The sequence below is a fragment of the Myotis daubentonii genome, chromosome 4 (assembly GCF_963259705.1).
Source record: "Myotis daubentonii chromosome 4, mMyoDau2.1, whole genome shotgun sequence".
NCBI lineage: Eukaryota > Metazoa > Chordata > Mammalia > Chiroptera > Vespertilionidae > Myotis > Myotis daubentonii.
This window is the reverse complement of record NC_081843.1, coordinates 49,443,160-49,466,751: the sequence shown is the minus strand read 5'-3', so window position 1 is coordinate 49,466,751 and position 23,592 is coordinate 49,443,160. Positions and strand designations below refer to the sequence as shown.

At 39.8% G+C, this 23,592-nt stretch overlaps 1 protein-coding gene across 1 annotated transcript in view; it reads right to left on the bottom strand.

Moving 5' to 3' along the window:
* The window catches only part of LOC132233832 (uncharacterized), a 95,839-nt gene that overhangs the window by 34,151 nt on the left and 38,096 nt on the right, over positions 1-23,592 (bottom strand). The window lies entirely within an intron of this gene.

Genomic DNA, 23,592 nt, shown 5'->3' with positions numbered 1-23,592 from the left:
AAACACTATGCTGGCCAAGAACATATATCTGGAGGACATCATTGGAACCTGCCATATAAGTCTTGTGCTTTTTTTTTCTCTCTCACTGAACTCTTTGGGGAAACATTTTGTTCATATTTTTTCAACAGTAAGTCTCAATAAAGGTCAAAGGATTATGAATTTAAGAGCTGGAAGAGGCATTCGAAACTAGTCCATGGACACTCATGGTAGGTGTGTCTCTCCCATCCCTTAACTTTAGAATTGACATCTAACTTGCTTTGACCCTTGGGATTTTAGCAGGTATGTGTTTACATAGTTGGGCTTGCCAACCCCCCTGATTCTGCCATCATTATGAGAAGAACAAATAATGGTAGCTATTAACCCATAGCTTGAGCCCCAAAATGAGCCACCTTGACTGACCTGTTGACCTGTAGCCTAAGAAGAGTCACTCTAGCTGACCCCAAGATGTGTAATCAGGAATAAAATCTTATTGCTTATGCCAATAAAATGTTGTGATTGTTCCCCAGAAGCAGCTAACTGATACACAATAAAAAAAAAAAATACATTTTGCCCTAACCGGTTTGGCTCAGTGGATAGAGCGTCGGCCTGCGGACTCAAGGGTCCCAGGTTCGATTCCAGTCAAGGGCATGTACCTTGGTTTCGGGCACATCCCCAGTAGGAGGTGTGCAGGAGGCAGCTGATCGATGTTTCTCTCTCATCGATGTTTCCAACTCTCTATCTCTCTCCCTTCCTCTCTGTAAAAAATCAATAAAATATATTAAAAAATATTTATAAATGGGGTTTCCCCCAATCTAACTCTTAAAAAATAAATAAATAAAAAAATACATTTATATGCTGTTGTTTTTGCCCTTGCCTAGATACAACTTGTCTGATATTCAGCTGGATTTAGCCAAGATTTAGGGAAGATTAGGATTGCTAAAGTATGAACACGCACAGAAAGAAGGGGTTGATGTTCAGATTTTACATTCTAAAATAAGAATTTCTTTGTTATATTTTTAGATAAGTCTAAAAATTAAGCTTGATGAAAGATAAAGAAGTTTTCTGAATTCTAGAAGTTCACATAAAAAGATGTTAACACTAATATTTTCTGAATGGTAGGAATATGGTGTTTACATTCTTATTTTTGCCTATCTGTATTTTTGCAACTTTCTACAACATACTACACTACTTTCATAAATTACTAAGTCATTTTTTTTAGGTTTTAAGAATGAGGATAATAATAGGACCTCTCTCATGAGGTTGTTCTGAGGATAAATGACCTAACACATGTAAAGCACTGAGCATAATTCCTGGCATATATGACGTACTCCGTAAATAGTAGCTATTATTATGATTATTTAGTTGTGGTCTATAAACACATGGGATGAGAACATAATAAGCCATAAAGAAAAGAGAAAATTAATTGATGACATTATCTAAACAAACAAAACACCATATAACACGCATCCTAAAAATTAAGTGAAATCAGCTAGGATCTTACCACTATGGTTTTAACACACTAGGTGAGCCAAAGTAATACATGTCTGAGACTAGCTCAAAGTTGAGTCTAGGGGTTCATTCTCATTCTCTCTCTCTCTCTCTCTCTCTCTCTCTCTCTCTCTCTCTCTCTCTCTCTCTCACACACACACACACACACACATCTCTCTTTTCCCCATAAAATATACTACTAGAAATAGAAATAATAAAGCTTTTGGCATAATGCTTGTATCTGAAAACTGCTTTTGAGTAATGTTATCAACTTGTAACATATACAGTAAAAATAGCAAAGACAAAACAAAAGTCAAGATGTAAAGAAGGAACATTTTAAGTCATCTAATTTATATTACAAGATTCTTTTTGAAATCTCACACCTAATGGAATATTAAGATATTCCATTGTAAAACCAGAATTTCCAGTTGCCAACTTCCTCAATATTGTCTATGTGGGAACCTATTTTAACTCTTGTGAATTAATAATCACATTCTTGAATTTCACTGCCCAATATACATACACAGGTGGCTATTTAAATTCATTAAAATTAAATACAATTGAAAACTCATTCCTCAGTTGTACTAGCTCAATGGCCACAATAAAACGGTTCTTTTTTTATTTTTAAATTACAGTTGATGTACAATCTTGTATTAGTTTCAGGCCAATGGCCATATTTTGAGTGCTCAGTAGCAACATATGGCTGATGGCCACCACACTGCACAGCGCAGAGACAGAACAGTTCTATCATTGTAGAAAGTCCTACTGAATAGCACTGGGAAAATAAAATCGAGTACAGCATCCTCAAAAAGCTTCAGGGAATAGAGTCAGTCAAGCAAGGAAATTGTTACAAATGTCAGTTATTACTTCTAGGCAATAAAGGAATTACAAAACTGGAGGCATTTCCCTCCAAATATAGAAAAGCCATTGTGTCATAAATCTGTTAGTTTTCTTTGAACCTGATTTTCTAATATTGGGTGCATTTCCATCCTTAGGACGCACACAAAAAATGCCTACTTTTTAGATTAAGTAAATCTGATCAGATTTAAATTCATATCCAATACACTACCTGAGGATGAAAAAATTCTGGTTGAAAGATTTATCGGATTCAGGGGATAGGGGAAGGGTGTGCCTGTTTCCTAGAGGAAGCACTAGCTTTGTCTTCTTAGATTTGAGTTATTGTAATATTAATTCTTTCGGATGTTTAGCCTGAACTTCCTGAGAATTCACTGAAGTAATGAATAGCCAAGATCAGTCACTGACGTGATGGCTTCCCCTTCTCCAGGTGAAATGTCATGAGTGACTAAAAGCCAACATTCAAGAAGAAAGCATCTGCAAACAAGTACAATATTACTTTTACATATTCTTTAAAAGCTCTTCCATTTTATAACTGTTTCCTAATATTCTTACTCTTCATTCTTTTGGCAATCTCTCCATTTGGACTTTCCTATTAATATTTCAGTGGAAGAAAATATTTTAATGTATTTGACCCTTGGATTATTCTTTTTTAAATCAGTAAATTAACATTCTATATTAAGCAAGATTCAGCCTATCCTCACAGCCTCTGCCATTCCTAGGGAAAAATAATCAGAGCACCGATGTTTCAGGGGCTGTGCTAAGTGCTTTAGAAATATTATTTCACTTAATCCTCATAATAACTTTAAGAGATATTATCTCTACTAGAGGCCCGGTGCATAGGTTCATGCACCGGGTGGGGTCCCTCAGCCTGGCCTGCAGGGATCAGGCTGAAACCGGCTCTCTGTCTCCCCTGAGGGGTCCCGGATTGCGAGAGGGCAGTCCTTGGGTGATGCACCCCGGAATCGGGCTCCCTCTTCCCTGGTTCTGAGTGTGTCACCGGACAACCACGGCTGCCAAGTCACCACAGCTCAGCAGCTCCTGCATTGAGCATCTGCCCCCTGGTGGTCAGTGCGCATCATAGCTACTGGTCAGATGGTTGGTCACTTAGGCTTTTATATATAGAGACTAGGGGCCCGGTGCACGAAATTCGTGCACTGGGTGTGTGGGGGGAGAGTGTCCCTCAGCCCAGCCTGCCCCCTCTCACATACTGGGAGCCCTCAGGCGTTGACCCCCATCACCCTCCAATCGCAGGATCGGCCCTTTGCCCAGGCCTGACGCCTCTGGCCCAGGCATCAGGCCTGGGCAGGGGACCCCCAGACCTCTTCGATTGCTGGCTGTGCCCCTTGCCCATGCCTGATGCCTCAGCCAGAGGCGTAGACCCCCATCATCCTCCGATCGCCTGATCGGCCCCTTGCCCAGGCCTGATGCCTCCGCCAGAGGTGTCAGGCTTGGACAGGGCACCCCCATCTCCCCCCCAATCACTGGCTCTGGCCCCCGCCCAGGCCTGAGGCCTCTGGCCCAGGAATCATGCCTGGGCAGGGGACCCCCATCTCCCTCTGATCGCTTGCTCCACCCCCCGCCCAAGCCTGACGCCTCTGACCCAGGCTTCAGGCCTGGGCAAGGGGACCATCATATCCCCCCAATCCCCGGCTCCGCCCTCCACCCAGGCCTGATGCCTCGGCCAGAGGAGTTGACCCTCATCACCCTCTGATCACCAATCACCGGATCGGCCCCTTGACCAGGCCTGAGGCCTCCGGCAGAGGTGTCAGGCCTGGGCAGGGGACCCCCCAGCTCCCCGCGGTTGCAGGCTCTGCCCCTGCCCAGGCCTAACGCCTCTGGCTGAGGCGTCTGGCTCGGGCAGCGGGGACCCACAGCTGCAGCGGCCCCGCGATCGTGGGCTCCGCTTTAGGCCCAGGCAAGGGACCCCTAGCTCCCGGGACTGCCAGCTTCGACCGTGTCCAGCTCCCATCGCTGGCTCCACCCCTACTTCCTGCTATCACTGGCCAGGGCGGAAAAGACGCCTGATTCTCTGATCATGGCTGGGGGCTTCTTCCTGCTTTCCCTTTCGCCTCCCTGCATTGTGCCTACATATGCAAATTAACCGCCATCTTGTTGGCAGTTAACTGCCAATCTTAGTTGGCAGTTAATTTGCATATAGCCCTGATTAGCCAATGAAAAGGGTATCGTCGTACGCCAATTACCATTTTTCTCTTTTATTAGTGTAGATTATATAGGCTCTATCAGCTCCTTATAAGAGGGAACCTGTCCCAAGTTCCTGGCACCATGCTTAATCCATAGCAGGTACTTAAATAGGTTGGTGGCTAAATGAATGAACAAAGGTCACCTCTCATAACCCCAGACATAGAACCTTGCAGAGAGCACTCAGTAAATCCTTACTAATTGAATATACTAGCAATAACAGTCAGTATGACTAATGGCTAAGTTGTTATTAATATATAAATGTCCCTCCAAAACCCCACTAAGGCTAAGTAATTGACCCTAGTTCCAAAAAAATATGTCCAAGGCAATCACATCTGGAAGATGCAGAAAGAGAGGATACTTGGAAAAGGCTACTAAACATGAGTTTGGGGGCAATAAAAATTTTTGGAAAGGATGCCACTTTGTAAAAAGTTATATCTAAGTGTATTTTAACAAGCTTAGAGAATTTTAGGTCATACTTTATGGGAAAATTACATATAATGTCATTATTATAAAAAGATGAGTGCAATCAAATTTTCACATCAAGGCAAAAAGTTTTATATTACACCATGAATTTAACATATATAAGACTCACAACCTGCAGTGAATGATAAACTTGTAATTCCATTTATTTTTTCCATTGTCAAAGAGGAGTAGCTAAAGGTGGAAGTAGGAGATAAAACAAAATTTTTCATCAAGCGCTCTTCAACTGAATAACCAATGATAATACATTTTTTGCGCTAGGCTCCACCTGTGCACTTGATCTCTTGCCGGGAAATGGAAGTGGCCTACCCTCAGAGCCTGCCACTAGGAGCCTCCAGGCTCAGCCACCCTGGAAGCCTCCCGCCTATCCCCATTCTTTTCAACTCTGTCCCTTGGTTTCATTCTCTCTCTCACTTAACACTCCTTTCAGTTCTTCTTGCTTCACAAATCATTTGGATTTGTATGTCTGACCTTAATCTCCATTCATATCTGCTCAAAATAAGAGATATTCTCAATATTTATTCTGGCTCCTTGGGTCTTCCTTTGGCCTGGACAGAAACTCAAACCTCTCTCTGAGGCTGACACTGTGACCCTTGAAAATTTCCCCCAATTTTATTATTTTTATACTCTCCACCAGTGTTTAAAAACATTCAGCACACAGAGAATTTTTCCTAAGTGCAAAGCCATTATATAAACTTCTTCTAAATATCTTCTAAAGTACTTTAGTTTTAGAACATGGCACTAAAGGAAAAATAATATGCGAGGAAATGCTATGTTATTCTTTGAAGAATAAAAAATGCAATGTTCTTTTCACGAATAATTTTCTCTCTATGCCACTCAGTCTCTCAGATTCTAATTAAAATTAGAAAGGTAGATGAAAGGTAGATGAATCCTTATAGTCTGATCATAGAAATGAGAAGGGAAAGATTTAATCCCAATATATTCAGCACCTGATGCCAGAAATTTTGTCACTGTGTCTCATTTCCTCAAGTGTTACATGGGGATATCAAACATGTCATACTGTGAAAACAAGTGAAGGCAACAATTTTTAGAGCAATGCGCCTACCTTAAAATATATTTAAATTAAAATGAAGTTAAAATTAAATCCTTGAAAAAAATCCTTCAATGAAACACAGTATCTATATATATATAAAAACCTAAGCAACCAAACAACCAAACAACCGATTGATTGACCACTCTGACGAGAACTGACCACCAGCGGGCAGACACTCAATGCAGGAGCTGCCCCCTGATGCTCAGTGCGCCCCCACAGCCAGCCACCCTCCAAAGGTTCCTCCCCCAAGTCAGCTGGCCCCGATTGGTCCCAATCAGGACTAGGCGAGAAGGCCCCGATTGGCCCAGATCACCAGCCAGGCCAAGGGATCCACCCCCCGCCCCCCCCCTCCCTTATTGTGTATATAAGGGAGCACTGTGAGCGAGGTACAATGCATAATTGAACAAAAAGGGATCTTAATATTTTAGAAGTTTAGAATATAAACTATAGCCCAGACTATAAAATAGTAAGCCCAAGGAGGAAGATCTACAGGTGGAAAAATCAAAGGGAGCTCTGGTTTGTGCCTGGACCTGTTGTATTATGATAGGAGTTGAGGGAGAGGTGGTAAAGTTCCAAGAGGCGTCATAAAAGGTCGTTTGGATAAGTAGGGAAAGAGGACCTGAAGGTGAGGGACAAGAGGAAGCGGCAGAGCGAGAGGCTGCAGGCCGCGGAGGGAGAGCTGGCAGGAAGCCAGGCCGGCAGTGGCAGTGTGATATCAGCTTAGCAGAGAGAGTGGCTCAGTGGTGAAGTGATAACTATATGACACCACCAATATTCAGCTTTGAAGGTCAAAACTTCAGTTTGTTTACTTAAGGGTGGAAGACTCCCTCCTATGTTGACTTTCAAATCAATGCTTCCACGTCGCCAAAATCCAGGGACTGAAACATCAGCACCTCCTTCAGTGCCCGGGCTATGAGGAAACATATATAATATATAAAAGCCTATTGAAGCTGTAAGCCAGGCCCTCAAATGGCTGGAAGGGAAAATAGTGGCACGAAGTGCTGGAAAATGAGTCCTGATCACAGACAGAACGTCACCCATGTAACAAAGTGAGCCCAGAGGCTCTGAACTCTGGCCAAGTTCAGAAAAACACACCCTTCAGTGACAAAGCCCAGGTCTAGGATTTAAAAGCGCATGCCACTCTCAAACCCTGCTGGTGGGAGTATAACCTGTAAACCATCTTCTGCAGTTTGGCAATATTTGTCAAAATAAAAACTGCACAAACCATTTGACCCAGAAGTTCCATTTCTAGAAATATGCTGATGTATGCAAAACAATTAATATATGGGGTTATTCAATGCAGCACTGTTTGTTTTCGCAAAAGATTAGAAGTCATCTAAATATCCACCAGTGAGGTTATGGTTCACCTATACAATGCAATGAATATAAAACAGCCTTTAAAAGGAGTGAGGCCGCTCTATAAAATGGTGGCACAATCTCCAAAAATGGTTCAACTTCAAAAGGGCGGGTACAGGTCAGTGCATATATTATGTGACCAGATGTATAAAAGAAGAGGTAGAATATGTGTCCATATGTACTTGATGTACACAGATAATCTCTGGATGGATGCCTAAAGAACTGTTACCAGGGGCAGCCTCTGGGAGGGGACTGTATCTGGAGGACAGAAACTTACTCTGCCATCTACCCTTTTTGGCACATTGCGAATTTTGATTCATGTTCACATATAAGGCGTTTGAACAAAAGCTGTATGCCGGATCTCCAGTGGCAATCAGAATCCTGGTATCTAAAGAGCCGTGTTAGAGAAAAGTTAGCCATGGAGCTTAGCTTTGGCATCCGGAGCCCTGCCAAGAGGAAAGCCAGATGCCTCCTTGCAGTGTATCAGCTCACAGGTTCTTCCAGTTATTATCTTGTCAAGATTTTTTAGTCGCTTGCAATTCACACTTGGCCTTCAATTGTCCAAAATTCGTTAGTTAATCTTATGTAGGTGACTTACATAAATAGGCATCAGTAAATAAGACATTCAAAAAGGATTTAATTACTTGGTAATTACATAGAATTTGAATTCTTTTCCTTCTCCAAGCTTTGTAAGATTAAAAAGTGCTCAAAATCTACCAGGCCAGGTGATTTTTTGGGGAAAAGAGTCATACAAAATATGTTGTGTTTTTTGTGAAACCAAAAGATTGTCAATAATATTATGATTTCGAGTGTCTAGCTCAGTGATGGCGAACCTTTTGAGCTCGGCGTATCAGCATTTTGAAAAACCCTAACTTAACTCTGGTGCTGTGTCACATATAGAAATTTTTTGATATTTGCAACTATAGTAAAACAAAGACTTATCTTTTTGATATTTATTTTATACATTTAAATGCCATTTAACAAAGAAAAATCAACCAAAAAAAATTAGTTTGCGTGTCACCTCTGACACGCGTGTCATAGGTTCGCCATCACTGGTCTAGCGGCTAGCTAGACTCTAGCCCATGTCTACATATTTTTTTTAATGTAACAAGACCATGATTAGTGAACACCAAAGCTGGTGGTACAGGAAGGACTCTGGGGGCTCCGGGGAAGGAAAACTACTGTATAATTTTCAGTAAAGGGCATAATTTTTCCCTTGATGATTCAGAAAATCAAGATGCTCTTCATGGTCCATCCTCCTCTAAATAAGTATGTCTCAAAGGCTAGACAATTCAAGGGCTAATTACTCCAAATCGATGTATAAATTAAAAATTCATAGATTCATTTTAGAAATTACAACCAGGAAATAAATTTACACTTGTTAAAAGCCTTCCTTCTTGCCTTCCCTATCTAATGTACAATTTGCTCATCCTGAAAAATCATGGTAAAATTAAACACAAACAGTATTTTCTTAATTACAGACACAGCTTCCCTGCAATTTACATCTTAGAATCCAGCTGTATGCTGTTTTATTTCCTTCCAGCTGAAGGAAAGGAGTTGCTGCTTTAAGATAATCTTGCACGTGGATATCTGATTTTAATAAAAAATCAAGGCAGTCACAAATTCATTTATAACATTGGAGAATTTCTAAAATTACCCAGATTAGACCCATTCTATTGTGACATAATAGACTCTTGCCTATGTAAATGCTATGCAGAGTTCCTTCAAGCTGCAACTCTGTTGTGGTCCTCTGCCCTCTCCTCTGAACCAGCAATAAAAAGAATTCTCTACAATCTTGCTTGTAGTCTACATCTGGACCCACTAGTGAAAGCATAATTCAACCACATTTTTTCAAGTCAGTCTAAAAATATAGCTGACTATTCATTCAGAATAAGATTTAAAAAATAATTTTTACTTTATCAGGGGATCATTTTGTGAACTTATATACATGTCTAATTACTATGCTATATACCTGAAAACAATATAAAATAATATCGAATTTCAACTGTAATTAAAAAAATTTAAAAAGAGAATTGCATGCATAAAATTCCAATATGAATTAAAGTTTAACTGAAATCAATAAAAAATTAAAAATAAATAAATAAATAATAAATTTTAAAAAGACATGACTTTGCCACTTTCTATAAGTCTGAAATTATTTTAAGATGAATGGTTAATAAAATAAAAAATATAGTGTGAAATCTTGGATTGGATCCTAGACCAGAAAATTGGACCTTAGTGGGACATGGTGATATTTGAATACGGTCTATAGTCTAGTTGATGGTATTGTGCAGTGTTGATTTTCTATGTTGGTTATTGTACTTATTGTTCTATGGATTAGATGTAAACATTGGGGAAGGTGGGTTATAAGGGGATTCTTTGTGCCACTTTGCCACTTTCTATAAGTCTGAAATTATTTTAAGATGAATGGTTAATAAAATAAAAAATAATATTTAGGGGGTTTGAATTTTAAAAAAGAAAAATAATTTTTACTCACAGAAAAGCAAATAAAAAATAAACTAAGAACTAAAGAGTACTTTTAAGATTGCAGGCATGCATCTTAATGGAGATGTGTGTGTCGCTGCTATTCCACCAGCAGGTTCAAGCAGAGGTCCGCATGCAGAGAATCTCAGTGAGGTTTGCATAGATCCACAACAAGAGCTTCCAAAGACGGGAGCCAAAGCCATCATTAGGTCTGCCTTAAAGGTCCCAGACCTTGAGCCTTTCCCATGCATGTCTTGATAATGTATGATGTGCCTGGCGAAGTGTTACAAGTTTAATAGCTGTTGCTTGTCTTATTTAATTCTCAAAACAATGCTGCAAAATAAGTATTATTATTGTTATCAGAAAATTACTAAACCCAAACCAAATAGTGGTAGAATTAGAAATTTTTAACTCAGACATGTCTGACTTTTCAAATCTATGTCCATTCCACTGTGATAAAATAAGCAATAGGACCTAAATATTCAATCATAGCAGAATGGGTGAGTAAATACTATTTATCCACTTAGTGAAGACAGATGGAGAGCCTGGGCAACATAAGAAATGCTTATAATAAACTGTTCAAGAGTGAAAGGCAGAATACAAAAGTGTATCTACAGTGATTATAACCCCACAATAAGTTAATATAATTATTATTTATTGAGCACATACTTTGTGCTCAGAACTTGACATAATCCTTAAGATAAACATGTAAAGACGATATTATTAGCCTCTTTTTGAAGTTAAGGAGACTAAAGATCAGGCAGGTTGAGTAACTTGTTAGCTATAAAGAAGGTGAACTGAGATTTAGTCCAAAACCTACTTGATCTCAAAGGACCTACAGGAAATGTTAAAAAATAAAACATTTTAAGGGGAAGCTGAATGGTAAATATATTATGACAGTGGGCAAAGTGGAAAGCATTCTTTAGATGCAGAGATACAAATTTCATATGTGTAGTGTTGCCTGTGTCCCAATTTTTCTGAAATCCTACCTGTGCTATTTTCTACGTGTGTGAGCTGGTTAGTGAACCTCTTTCGATTTCTATAACCTCCTCTGCAAAAACTGGGGCCAATTTTTATTCAGGATAATCACAGAATGTGGTGAGCCCAGTGCCTCCCCTTCAGTAGGGCCCATATATTCGATCCATTCCACACCTTTCAGTTATTCACTCAGCCAAACATCTCCTGCAGGCTAAAGAATCTGAGCGCTGCCATCTCTGCCTTCATCTGGTCAAACCCCCTCAGTTTATAGATTACTAAACTGGTGACTAGTTCGAGGCAGAGCTGGGACTAGAGCTTAGGTCTCCTAACTCCCTGTCCAGTGTTCTTTCCAGCTCAAGAGGCAAGGTTGGGAGAGGGGAGCACAGGAAAACAAATGAATGCATATTAATACAAACTCCTCACATAACCCTAGCAAACAACCTCAAGTTCTCTTAGGGGCAGTGGCTTTCAAACTGCTCATCAGACCTGAAGAGAGCAAGGGAGCAGGAGACAAAAGATAAAAGGGCACTGGCTTGAGGGCAGGTCACGTACAGCATCCCCACCCTGCTTGTCTATTTTTACATATTGGGCTACAGATTCAGATTTTATGAAAATTTCCACAGCTTAAACAAGAGTTCGAAGCTCACAGTTAGGAAATTTTAAGGAGTTCAGGACCTGGATCCGTTAGGGTCCTTTGGTGGAATAGAAGCCCAGGAAGGCCCCAGAGTAAAACAGGGATTGAGATGCCAATTGCATGACCCTGTAGTTATCCTTCTCTTCTGCATCTGAGAGTGAAAAGCCTGTATTTGTACTTGTCGGGAATGTGGCTAACTAGAAAAGACATTTCTAAACCTGTGCTTTGATTGTCATGTCCGAACCTTCTTAAAGTAAGTTCTTTGACCAGTTCTTGGAGACAATGAAAATTTATCATGAAATCAAAATCACCTAAATCATTAGGATAATTCTTACCAATTGAGATTTGGCAGTTTTAAAGAATCATGTCCTACTTACTCATTCCTACCCCATTTCAATATTCATGACAATTTGTATATCAGAATGTGAGGACAGGGATATTTAATTGGTCTCTCTCCCTTCCCAACATGTAGATCAGAGGCTCACACATAGCAGGCACTTAGTAAATGTCACCTGAATAAATGACTCTTAACATACTTAACATTTTAGATTTGATGCAGTATGTATGTCTTCTCTCTTTTTCACAGCTATACCAACACTGAGTAGTCTCTTACTTAAAAACAACTTCCAAAACAATAGGAAAAAATAGTATTTTGGTTTTTCATCCATTTATAGTAGACAGCCACTCCCATACACAGTTAGTATACGTGTAAATTGCTACAATCTGTATGGGAAAAATTTGGCAATACCTAAAAATTTATAAATACACATACCACTAACCTAGCAACTTCACTCTTTGAAATTCTACTGATATATTCCCACATAGGCCAAATAACCTATGTATAAGGATTTTATTGCAGTGTTATTTCATAAAGGCAAATGATAGTAAATCATTGAAATATTTTTAATAGGGGACTAGTTAATGCACTATGGTATATCTACAGAATGAAATGTTATGCATTTGTTGAAAAGAATAAGGCCCCAACTTTTCTATATGTTTGAAAATTTTTGTTTAAAAAAATGTTAGGGGGATAAAGTACAAGGCAGCTATATATGTGTTGATATGAAAAATTTTACAAGAATAACTTACAGGGGGAAAAGCAAGTATATAATAGTTGCATAGTATTATATATGTATTTGTTTTATATATATTACACACATGTGTAAGTGTATATGTATATACATTCCCATGTTCATAGACAACCATTAAAGTGGTCCATAAAAAACTGGTAATGGTAGTTGCCTTTGGGAGGAGAATAGAGTGGCTGGAGTAGAGCATAGGAGGAGAGACATACTTTTTATTGCATAATTGTACATAATTTTGTATTCTAGAATGTTGTACCATGTGCATATACTTGTTCCATAATAACTAAACAACTATCTAAATAAATAACATTTACATTTCCTTTTAGTTTAAATATTTTGACAACTAGAGGTTGAACAGCTTTTTATTTAAATATTGGCCATTTCTATTTCTTATCTTGAGGATCATCTTTTCATATTCTTGCATAAAATATACATTTCTAAAACTATTGAAATCAAGGAGCATTTTTGGAAAACCTAGAATATTTCAAAAATAGAGCTGCATGTGTAACGGTGCTACCAGTGGCCATGCTTTCGTTTAAGAAAATGCTGTTATGGCTTATACCACTGTTGCCTAAGCAATCAGTGATTTCCCTTGGCATCAAATGCAGCAAGGAAAATCTATTGCGGCACAAAATAGTTTCCACATTTGAAAAGCTATGACCATGATGAATCTGGAGAAGAAGAACTTTTTATCTTGGGAATATAAAAGCCAATAATCATTTTTTTTAGGTTTATAATGCATATGTGTATGGGACAACATTAAATATCACAATAAAGTGAAATAAGAATCTTCCTAGTGCAACTTATAACAAATATTACACTTAAATATTAAATAGTTTAGAAGGTGATTGCATGCTGCTTTAGTGTTCATTTCCCCCCTCATATATTTTTAGGTGTAGAATTTGAAACTATGTGGTGGTTTTGTCTAAGGTCTTCTTCTTTTATCCTTTTTTTTTTTTAAATATAGGCATGATCTCGGTTTTCAAACACCAGGTTTGTCCAGTAGAACCACACTTGAGTAAACAGCTTCCTGCTGTCCTGTCAGCCTTCAGCAATGTGGAATGTCTTCACTGATTAAAACCTTGGTTTGGCCCAGCCAATGTGGCTCAGTGGTTGAACATTAACCCATGAACAAGGAGATCATGGTTCCATCCCTGGCCAGGGCACATACTTGGGTTGCGGGCTTGATCCCTAGTAGGAGGCTTGCAAAAGGCAGCCGATTGATGATTCTCTCTCATTACTGATGTTTCTAACTGTCCCTCTCCCTTCCTCTCTCTGGAATCAATAAAAATTACATACTTAAACAAATAAATAAATAAACCTTGGTCTGAACAAGTGAAAAGGGATTTAAAATATCCATTTCAGAAGTGTGTTGTGAGGATTAAATTGTGTAACATGTAAACCTCTTAGCATGGTGCCTTGCACTAAGAATGCACCTAACAAATTGTGATATCATCTCCACCACCACCATCATCATCATCATCAAGAACATGAATACATGAATGTGGCCATTTATCAAGCTGAAGGCAAAACAGACATGGAAACCACAAATGAATCTGCATACCACAATTCTGGGACTATGAGGGTCTTGAAATAAATATTTCCTGACAAGTTGCAGAAAACAGAACAAAACAAAAAGCAGCTATTTAGCATGCTACTTTAAGTAGCACCTCATTACAGAGATTGAACGTATCGCTTCCTCTTCCCAATTCTCACAGAACATCACACACCAACCAGAGAAGGATGAATATTTGTAGGAGAACTGAACAGTGAAGGACATAAGGGTAAGTGACTAACAAAAATGAATTCACTAGAAAACACTTTGGTGGTTTCTCAAAAAGTTAAGCATAGAGTTACCACATGACCGAGCACATCCACTGTAGGTGTACACCCATGAGAACCAAAAACATACCTTCTGATAGGTATGGAGTTTCTTTGTGGGGGTGATGAAAATGCCCTGAAATGAGATAGCAGTGATGGTGGCACAACATAGTGAATACATTAAAAACCACTGAATTTTACACTTTCGAATGGTAAATTATATGTTATGTGAATTCTATACTGATTTTAAAAAAAGAGCCCTAACCGGTTTGGCTCAGTGGATAGAGCGTCGGCCTGCGGACTCAAGGGTCCCAGGTTCGATTCCAGTCAAGGGCATGTACCTTGGTTGCGGGCACATCCCCAGTAGGGGGTGTGCAGGAGGCAGCTGATCGATGTTTCTAACTCTCTATTCCTCTCCCTTCCTCTCTGTAAAAAATCAATAAAATATATATTTTTTTAAAAAAGAAATGAATTCATTGATTGCTCCAAAGATTACCCATATTTAAGATTGGGCGATGTAATTTAGAAGAATGACTTGATGTTGTCTATGGAAGTAAAAAGCAGATGTAACAACAGCACCAAAGGCAAGTTAGACACAACTAGTAACAATTAAAATAAAGAAGAGGAAAAAATAAATTGGATAAGACTACTTATAAAATGTCTGTTATAGGAAGATTATACCAAACAGCTCAGGAAAAACATTTTTGCCTTATCTCTTGAGCAACTTTATGAAATCTTTCAATTTACTTCAAGGGATAACAGTTCACACAAGGATCACCTCTGTGAAGTAAACGTCAATATATAAACCTGACAGCCATTCTTCCCTCAGAGACATTACACTACAAGGTCCCGAAACCAGAGTTTGGAACGAAAACTAAGAATCAGTGTGACAGCGGGCCCAGAGGTGGGGTGCCTTCCCCTGCACCGATGAGCCTGTGCATGTGAAGCGGGAGGGATTGTTCTATTTTAAAAATATAAGCAGTCTCGTCATGACAGTGATAACCAGGGAGAACAGCGGCATAACTGGTCTCTATTTTTACCTCCTACATTGATTCCTCCTAACCCCCCCTAGTTGCCTTTCCAGGATATATCAGTCAATTAGCTCTTTTTTTGCTCTTTGGAATCAAAGATTCTAAGCACTCACGTTAAATCTAACACATTTACATCTTCTAAAAATACTTACTGACTTTACAGTAGAAGCCAGTCTCTTGAACTTCAGAAATATCTACACCTGGTAGAAATTTTGTATAAGAATTTTTCCTCCTGGAATTTCCTGGAACACTTCAACAAACTGCCCTAGTGTTACTGCTCAGGGAAAACCCAACTCTTTAATGTCACAACAATATTAACTGGTTAGAGAATAACATCTTTTATTCACGCATATCGTTTCCTAGGCAGCATGATTCTAACTATGCATCAATGAATTTTAATCCCTATCTGCCAGCTACAGAGGCTTCAGTCTTTCAAGTTGATATGTACAAGATCCTTTGGTTTAGCTGGGCCAGACGCTTTGTATGTATTGTAGAAATGGCCCAGATTCTTTTTCTGTGACCCTGTCCTACCATTCTTCATTTCATTTTCTTCTTTATTTCTGCTTAATAAACATTCAAGCAGCTAAAGAATATCTTTGTACTATCTTGCTACTGGCTCCTTTGCCATTGCCTTTGTTAGCTAATTTCTGTTATTATGCAATTCCATGTAATTTTCAGGCTATGGGGTATGCTAGTGAATTAACAATGGGCTGAGGGGGGGCACTCTCTGGGGAGAAAAAGCCCAGATTTGGAGAATTTGCTGATTTCCATGGTATAAATACTCCAGTCACTACCGATGTCAAATTCTCACTGCCATGTCACTGACTGTGAGCTTAGAAGAGATGTACAGCAGCACCCCATGATATACAAGAGATATAAATAACCTTAAGCATAGCTAATTATAAAGCAACTAGAGGCCCAGTGCACGAATTTGTGCACAGGTGGGGTATGGCAGGCCTGCCCCAATAGGGGCTGACCGGGCCAGGCCAGCTGAGGGGAGGGAACACGGGAGGTTGGCTGGCCCTGCCCTGGATTGGAGTGTGGGAGGCCGATTAGGGGTGGGGCCGACCTGGGGGAGGAGCCCTGGGTGGTTGGCAGGCTGGCCCTGTCCCCTGGTTGAACTCCTGTCAAACTCCTGGTCGAGGGGACAATTTGCATATTACCCTTTTATTATATAGGATGCATTTTGTGTGTGTGTTTTTTATTTATTTTTTTACAGAGTGGAAGGGAGAGGGATAAAGAGTTAGAAACATTGATGAGAGAGAAACATCGATCAGCTGCATCCTGCACACCCCCTACTGGGGATGTGCCCACAACCAAGGTACATGCCTTTGACTGGAATCGAACCTGGGACCCTGCAGTCCATAGGCCAACGCTCTATCCACTGAGCCAAACTGGTTAGGACTATAGGATGCATTTTGGCTATTTATTACCTTTGTTGTTAATATAATTTAATTGTTAGCTTATGTGCTTTAAATTTTTAATAATGGTTATGTTTAACATGGCTTCACAAAATTCCTGAAAATTGGCTTTTGTCAGCCAGTATGAGCCAGCTCCAGCACACCGACTGATTACATTACCAGTGTGTGGTGGCATGGCCAGGAATGGCCCTGCTTGTGGCAGAGGCCTGGGCCATCTGAGGAACATTGGGGTCTGGACCTGGATGAGCCCAGTGGGATACATGAGGTGGAAGAGGCAGACTGAGCTGGAAGAATTTGACATGTCAAGAAGCTTACCTGTTTCCCTTCAATCCCTCCTGAAATCACCCTAAAAAGAAAAAAGGAATAAAACTATATTCGGTCCTCATTCACAGATTCTGTATTTTTGAGCTTGCCTATTCTCTACACTCATTTCTAACCCCCAAATCAATACTCATGATGCTTTCATAGTCATTTGTGAACATGCTCAAAGTGGTGAAAAATTTGAGTCTCCTGATGTTCATGCTATCAACTGAGGTTGAGCAGAGTGACGCTGCCTTTTTGTTTCAGCTCTCACACTGCAAACAAGTATCCTTCTCGAAGTCTATGTAGTGGCATGTTTTTCTTACGTTTGGGTTGGAAAGACCTGACTGCCGATTAGTTGGTGATTTTGCTGTTTAATTACCTGCATCTGTAATACTGAGTGGGTCTAGTGTTCCTAAGCACAAGAAGGCTGTGAGGCACCTTATGAAGAAAATCCGTGTGTGGATAAGCCTCATTCAGGCATGAGTTACAGTGCTGTTGGCCATGAGTTCAATATTAGCGAATCAATAAAGTATAGTAAATAAGGTTTCTTTAAACAGAAACACACATAACATAAGGTTACGGATTGATTAGTCGATGAGGCTCACAGGTACCTGCCCCTATATTTCCCTTTGGAGAAATGGTTCAGTATCTACTAATTCAGGGTTTGGAGTGACTTTGTGGAAATAATGAGAATTGATTGTGTAATAGCAAGAAGAACAGAAGAGATCAGAACAATTAAATTTTGGCAGTTGCAAGGCAGATGGATGAGTGGATTTCGCTCACCAGAGAAAGGCAGAGTGAAGCAGGACCTTGGTTAGGCTCAGAAACAGGAGGACAGAAAATGCAGGCATAGTTCAAAACAAGAGGATACATGAAGCTGGATGTAAGAAGCTGTTAGATCGCATTTTGCATCCCCAACCCAGCAGACCAGTCTTTTCAACCCAGGCAGAAAACTAGAGATTGATTCTCTACAATAGTTGAACCCAAACTGATTCTGAATTTAGGCCACCACTCAGAGGATACGGCTACTATTCTGAAATTGGGGAATTAAGCGACACTCCACTTATTGAATGACAAGACTATCGGCCCCTTCCCCCCACTCAGCTCTGAGAACCCTTAGTAAAGTCGGAAGACTGAGGGATGACCCTCTGGGGATACTGCCAGGGCCAAAAAACACACACCTGTATATACGGAGCACAGGAGGGAGGTTTCGCCCAATGAAACAGCCCAGGTCTCTCAGATCATCCTACAGTGAAGCCCACTGACCAAAAGTCCCCCCTGCTAAATGCGCGGACACACACACACACACACACACACACACACACACACACACACACACCTTCCAATCACTTTTGTTGTGCCTTAGTCTAGATATTTGAACAAAACATCTCACATTAGACAGACAAAAACAAACAACCCTCACATGTAATTTTAAAAATTTTTCTGGAACTGAAAGATGTATGTTTCCAAAGGATTGGAAATCATAATAGCACCTGTTTTTCAATAGCAAGTCCAGGTGCTACGAGACACTGGACCAGTCTCTTCAAAATTCGAAGAGAAAATAACTTCCAACTTCAAACTCTACATCCAAAGGATCAAATAAAAGGGCAGAATTAAGATTTCTCGAAACATTTAGCTGTCATGTACCCTTTCTCAGGAAGCTAGAGGAGAAAATCCACCAAAAAGAGGGTGTTCAAAAGAAAGACAGAAACACAGTGTGTTGGATTTGGCTGCATAAAACTAATAACCAAGAAAAAGTGACACAAACATGAAAGTTTAATTTCTTTTATGTAACAAGAAATCCAAATATTGATTTAATCAAAAAATTATGATTAGGAGAATGGGTAAAGGGGGAGTGTGTGTGTATTTGGGGAGGGGCACTAAATTCACATATTCCTTTGTAGAAAAATGAATACATAATATCTCCATTTGAAATAAAATGGAAGAAACAGTGACACACGCATGTTATAAATTATGGAGGTGAACGAGAAGCAGCAGCTAAGTGTTATATTGCTACACAGAAAAGAATTGGATGAAGGGACGAGTAGACAGACTGTTTTTCATTATGAATCTTGAATATCTGATTTTTAAGAGCACATACAACAGTTCGCATGTGGTGGTGGTAGTGGACTGGTAGGTGGAGGCCAGGTCAGCGATCAGGTGTCATGGGAGCTGGTAATGCTCTGAAGCCAGAGGCATCATTCAGTGAGTCTGTCAGTAAATCCCAGCCATTAAGCAGAAGCTGAAAGATAGGATTTCCCTCCCTAGAGGGGAGCACATGAGAACTGAGGCAGGACAGGTCCTCCAGGGAGTGAGGGCTGGTAGGTTTCCAAGGCAGGGAGTCAGGCCCAGGAAACAATGCAATGAGGGGACTTGGGTATCAGAACTGGGACACCAGGTTGGAGCCTGTCTGGCAGCCAATGTGAGCAGATGCTGAGGCTCACAGTGCTTGGAGCTCACTCATTCTTTTCCTCCCTTTTACCTGATCTAAGCATTAAGATCAGTCTGAGCCTGGAAGATGAGGGCAACGAGGGAAGCAAAACTATAAACCTGGTCAGCCTGACAAACACGAAGTCAACACCAGCTACCAAATCTGAGAGCTGCAGGTCATTCTCTTCCAAGTTTCTTATTCCTCCAATGGGTGCCATAATAGCCCCAGAAAATCTACCCCAGAACTAGTTAAATTGTGCTACATCAATACAGTGAAATAATATGCAGCTAATCAAACAAATGTGGAAAGCTCCTGAGAAAGCCATTCTTCCTTGATATAGGTGCCACTATTTCCTACTTCTTTTTTCCAGCTTATCCATGCTTGGAACACGGTACCAGAAAATGCAGCAACACTGGCATGGGCTCACCATGTTGCAACCCTGAGCAACAAGCATCCTATGAATGGCAGAACATATAGATGGAAAAAAGAAACTTTTATTGTTGATACTATTACAGATGTCCTTATTTCCCCCTCCTTCGCCCACCTCCAGCCAGCCCAAAGGTCCCCATCCCTCTGGTCATCACCACATTGTTGTCTGTGTCTATGGCCTATGCATATGTTTTTTGTTTAATCCCTTCACCTTCTTTCATCCAGTACCCCCCGCATTCTCCCCTCTGACAGCTGTCAGTCTGTTCCATGCACCCATGCCTCTGTTCCTATTTTGTTCATTAGTTTATTTTATTCATTATATTCCACATATAAGTGAGATCATATGGTATTTATCTTTTCTGACTGGCTTATTTCATTGAGCATGATAATCTCCAGAATTCTTGATGCCTGAAATAAAATAACTAAACATATTCCTAACTAATGTGCTTTCCCCACGTGATGGGATGAGTTTTATCGGAAATCACAACTTCTAGGCTTTTAAAAAATATTTCAGAAACTCAAAAGTCATTCCTCTATAATCCACTGGGAGTGGAAAACGAGGTCATTCTTTCCCCCAGACTCCTGTTCGGAGTAATTACCTCTCCACAAACAAAATCCACAAAACTCATCCTCAGGTAGAATTGCCTTTGAGACTCGGGAGAACTCAATGTGTGCTTACTTAATCACATATTGCCTCGTCACATCCTAATTGGCATTGCTTCTACCCCTATTGTGCAGATGGGAAAACTGAGGGACACGCCTTCCCCAGGCCCAAACAATTCCTCAGGACAATTGATTACAAAAATATTCATTGTCCTAAAAAGTTTGTTAAAAATAATTTTGAATATATCACATAAAGAATATTTGCAACCAGATTAAACATTTTTAGCCAATTTAAATGAATTGCTTACTTTGAAAAAGCTTTAATAAGAGGTTTGTGCCGTTTCACTAAAATGCAATTAAAGCAATTAAAAACATTTCCCACCAAATGCTCATGTGGGCCACTGCTGCTACAAGCTGCTGCTGTTCAGGAGTTGATTGGAGAGTTCCCACTGATTGCTCAACATGGGAGAAACATATTGTTGACATTTTGTAAGAAATCAAGTTATTCAATTTAATGGATCAATACAGAAAACAAAACTCTGTTTGCCAAGCAGAATATTTTGCTGTGTTTGTGTTTCCCTGATGTAAATTTGCTAGCTTTGAATGCTGCTTTTAAACTAACACACACAAATGGCATTTGAGATGGCCTGCTTAATTCATTAAAACAAAGTGAATATCATTATGGAGTCACTTTGAAAGGTAGTTTGGGCTTTCTTATTTAATTAATCCATTACACTTAACCTTCTAGTATTTTACTGTCTGAAAGTCCTACAGCCATTATTAACACTCTACAAATATGTTTTGCATTATTAAATTTAAGAATTTAGTACCTAATAAAATTCTCAGCAGGAATATTGTTATTAAATGACTTCATTAAACCTAACCATACTAATAACAGTCAAGTGTTAAGGAACACATACAGCAGTGGTCCATATTCCATATTCATAATTCCTCTGCTAATTCTAACAAACAAATATAAACAATCTCAGAAAACAAAAGTCCAGGAAGGTTACAGCAAACTCACGTATCTGTGTATAAATCAGCTCCTCCAAAATAAATGTCCAGACTTGTCTCAACCTTACTTCTCATCACATCATCTATCAGTAATTTTAAATTAAGTGTACAACTGGTTCTAGCTTCTCTTTCCCTTATGCTTGTAATGACATGACTGGAAATATTGTGCATTGTAGTTTTACAATTAATTACTAGTCTTAACTGGTAACACCCAGAATTTTCAGAGGGCTCCTACATACAAAATATTTAGCCTCTAGCACAAGGATGATCTTGTAACCACAAGAAAACACACACGAATCCAAGTAAAGAAATGTCAACAGATTTTGATGTATAATTAATGTCTCCTTGGGCCCAGCCCTTATCCGGTGTAGTGGATGCAGTGATGTGGCACCAGACTCCCTTTTGTGGACTGAAGCTGTGAGAAGTACTACCTGCTGAAGGCTCATGACTGAGTCCCTTTCTGGGAATTACCCTTTGCATAACTGAGCCACCTTGCCCGAAGTTATGCCCCTTCCAGAGGCAGCCAATATCTAGTGACTGGTTAACATGAGGGTACAAAGGCTTGGCCTCCTTCCCTCAACTCTTGGATATGCTGAAGGGCCATCTTACTTCCAAAGCTTCTCATAAGATCAGCTGAGACTTCTCTTGGAAATGCATTACAGTTCAACTTCTCCATCTGTCTAATCCCAGTTCTTTCAACTCCTTCACAGGTGTTGACCCCTACAGTGCTCCCCAACAAACCTTCTGCACCCAAATCTCCATCTGAGTCTGTTTCCTGGGGAATCTGACCCAAGACATTCTCATCTGAACAACCCAAACTCAAGGAAGAATTTAAGGGGGACCCCATCTACATAGTTTGGCTTTCTGTAAAGAAGTAGATTAATTTAAACCAAACACAGTTGAACGTTGTAGCTTAAGGGTTCAATTCTTCATAGGTCAAAAGATATTAAATAAAAATTTAATTATCTTTGAAGCCCTTAGGTTTACTTATGTTAAAACAAGAAGATGGTATCAGACTGAATTGCTTGCCAGCCTAGCTAATAACCTAGACGTATTAGGTAGTTAGGTTGGGTCAGAACTTATTGTATTTATAATCAGAATTATACATAACTATTTCACTATTCAAAAGCTTTATGTATACTTTTTTCGAGAGGGAGCATGCTATAGACTGAATTGTGCCCCTCACTCCAATTAATATGCTGAAACCTTAATCCCCAATGTAAATTGTATCTGGAAATGGAGACCTTAGGAGGTCATGAAGGTTCAATAAAGTCATAAGGGTGGGAACCTCATCCGATAGGACACTGGCCTTCTAAGAAGAGGAAAAGAGAGACTTTTCTTTCTTTGTCATGTGAGGGCATAGCTAGAAGGTGGCCATCTTCAAGCCAGGAAGAGAACTCTCACCAGAAACCAAATCGGCTGGCACCCTGATGGACTTCCCAGCCTCCAGAACAGTCAGAAAATAAATCTCTGTTGTTTAAGCTACTCAGTCTCTAGTATTTTTTTTATGGTGAAGATCATTATTAGTCCGCCCAAGCTGCCTAATAAAGGAGTCAGGGGATATGTAATGTAAGTATACTAGAGCACAGTACTAGTCCTCACAAATGCATCACTTGCTTTTCTTTTTCGCTCTACTTGTCTGCTTTTCCTCAAGTTTTCTTCAGCTCCCTTTTCCCCCCTTCAGTGTCAGTGCTGTTAACTCACGAATAATGTACATTTTTATTTTCTGGCCCTGGATGGACCAGCTTGATGTTGTCCCGTTCAGGATTTCAGAGGCTGCTGAGATGTGTCCTAAAATCTATTCAGAGAAGTTCTGAGAGAGTTCCATATTGTAAGGAGCTCTAAGAATTTGGAGATAAGGCAGCTGAGAGATAAATTAGCAAACATATAAGCAAATGAATAAAGAAGCCAACACTGAATTACTACATACAGAAGTAATAT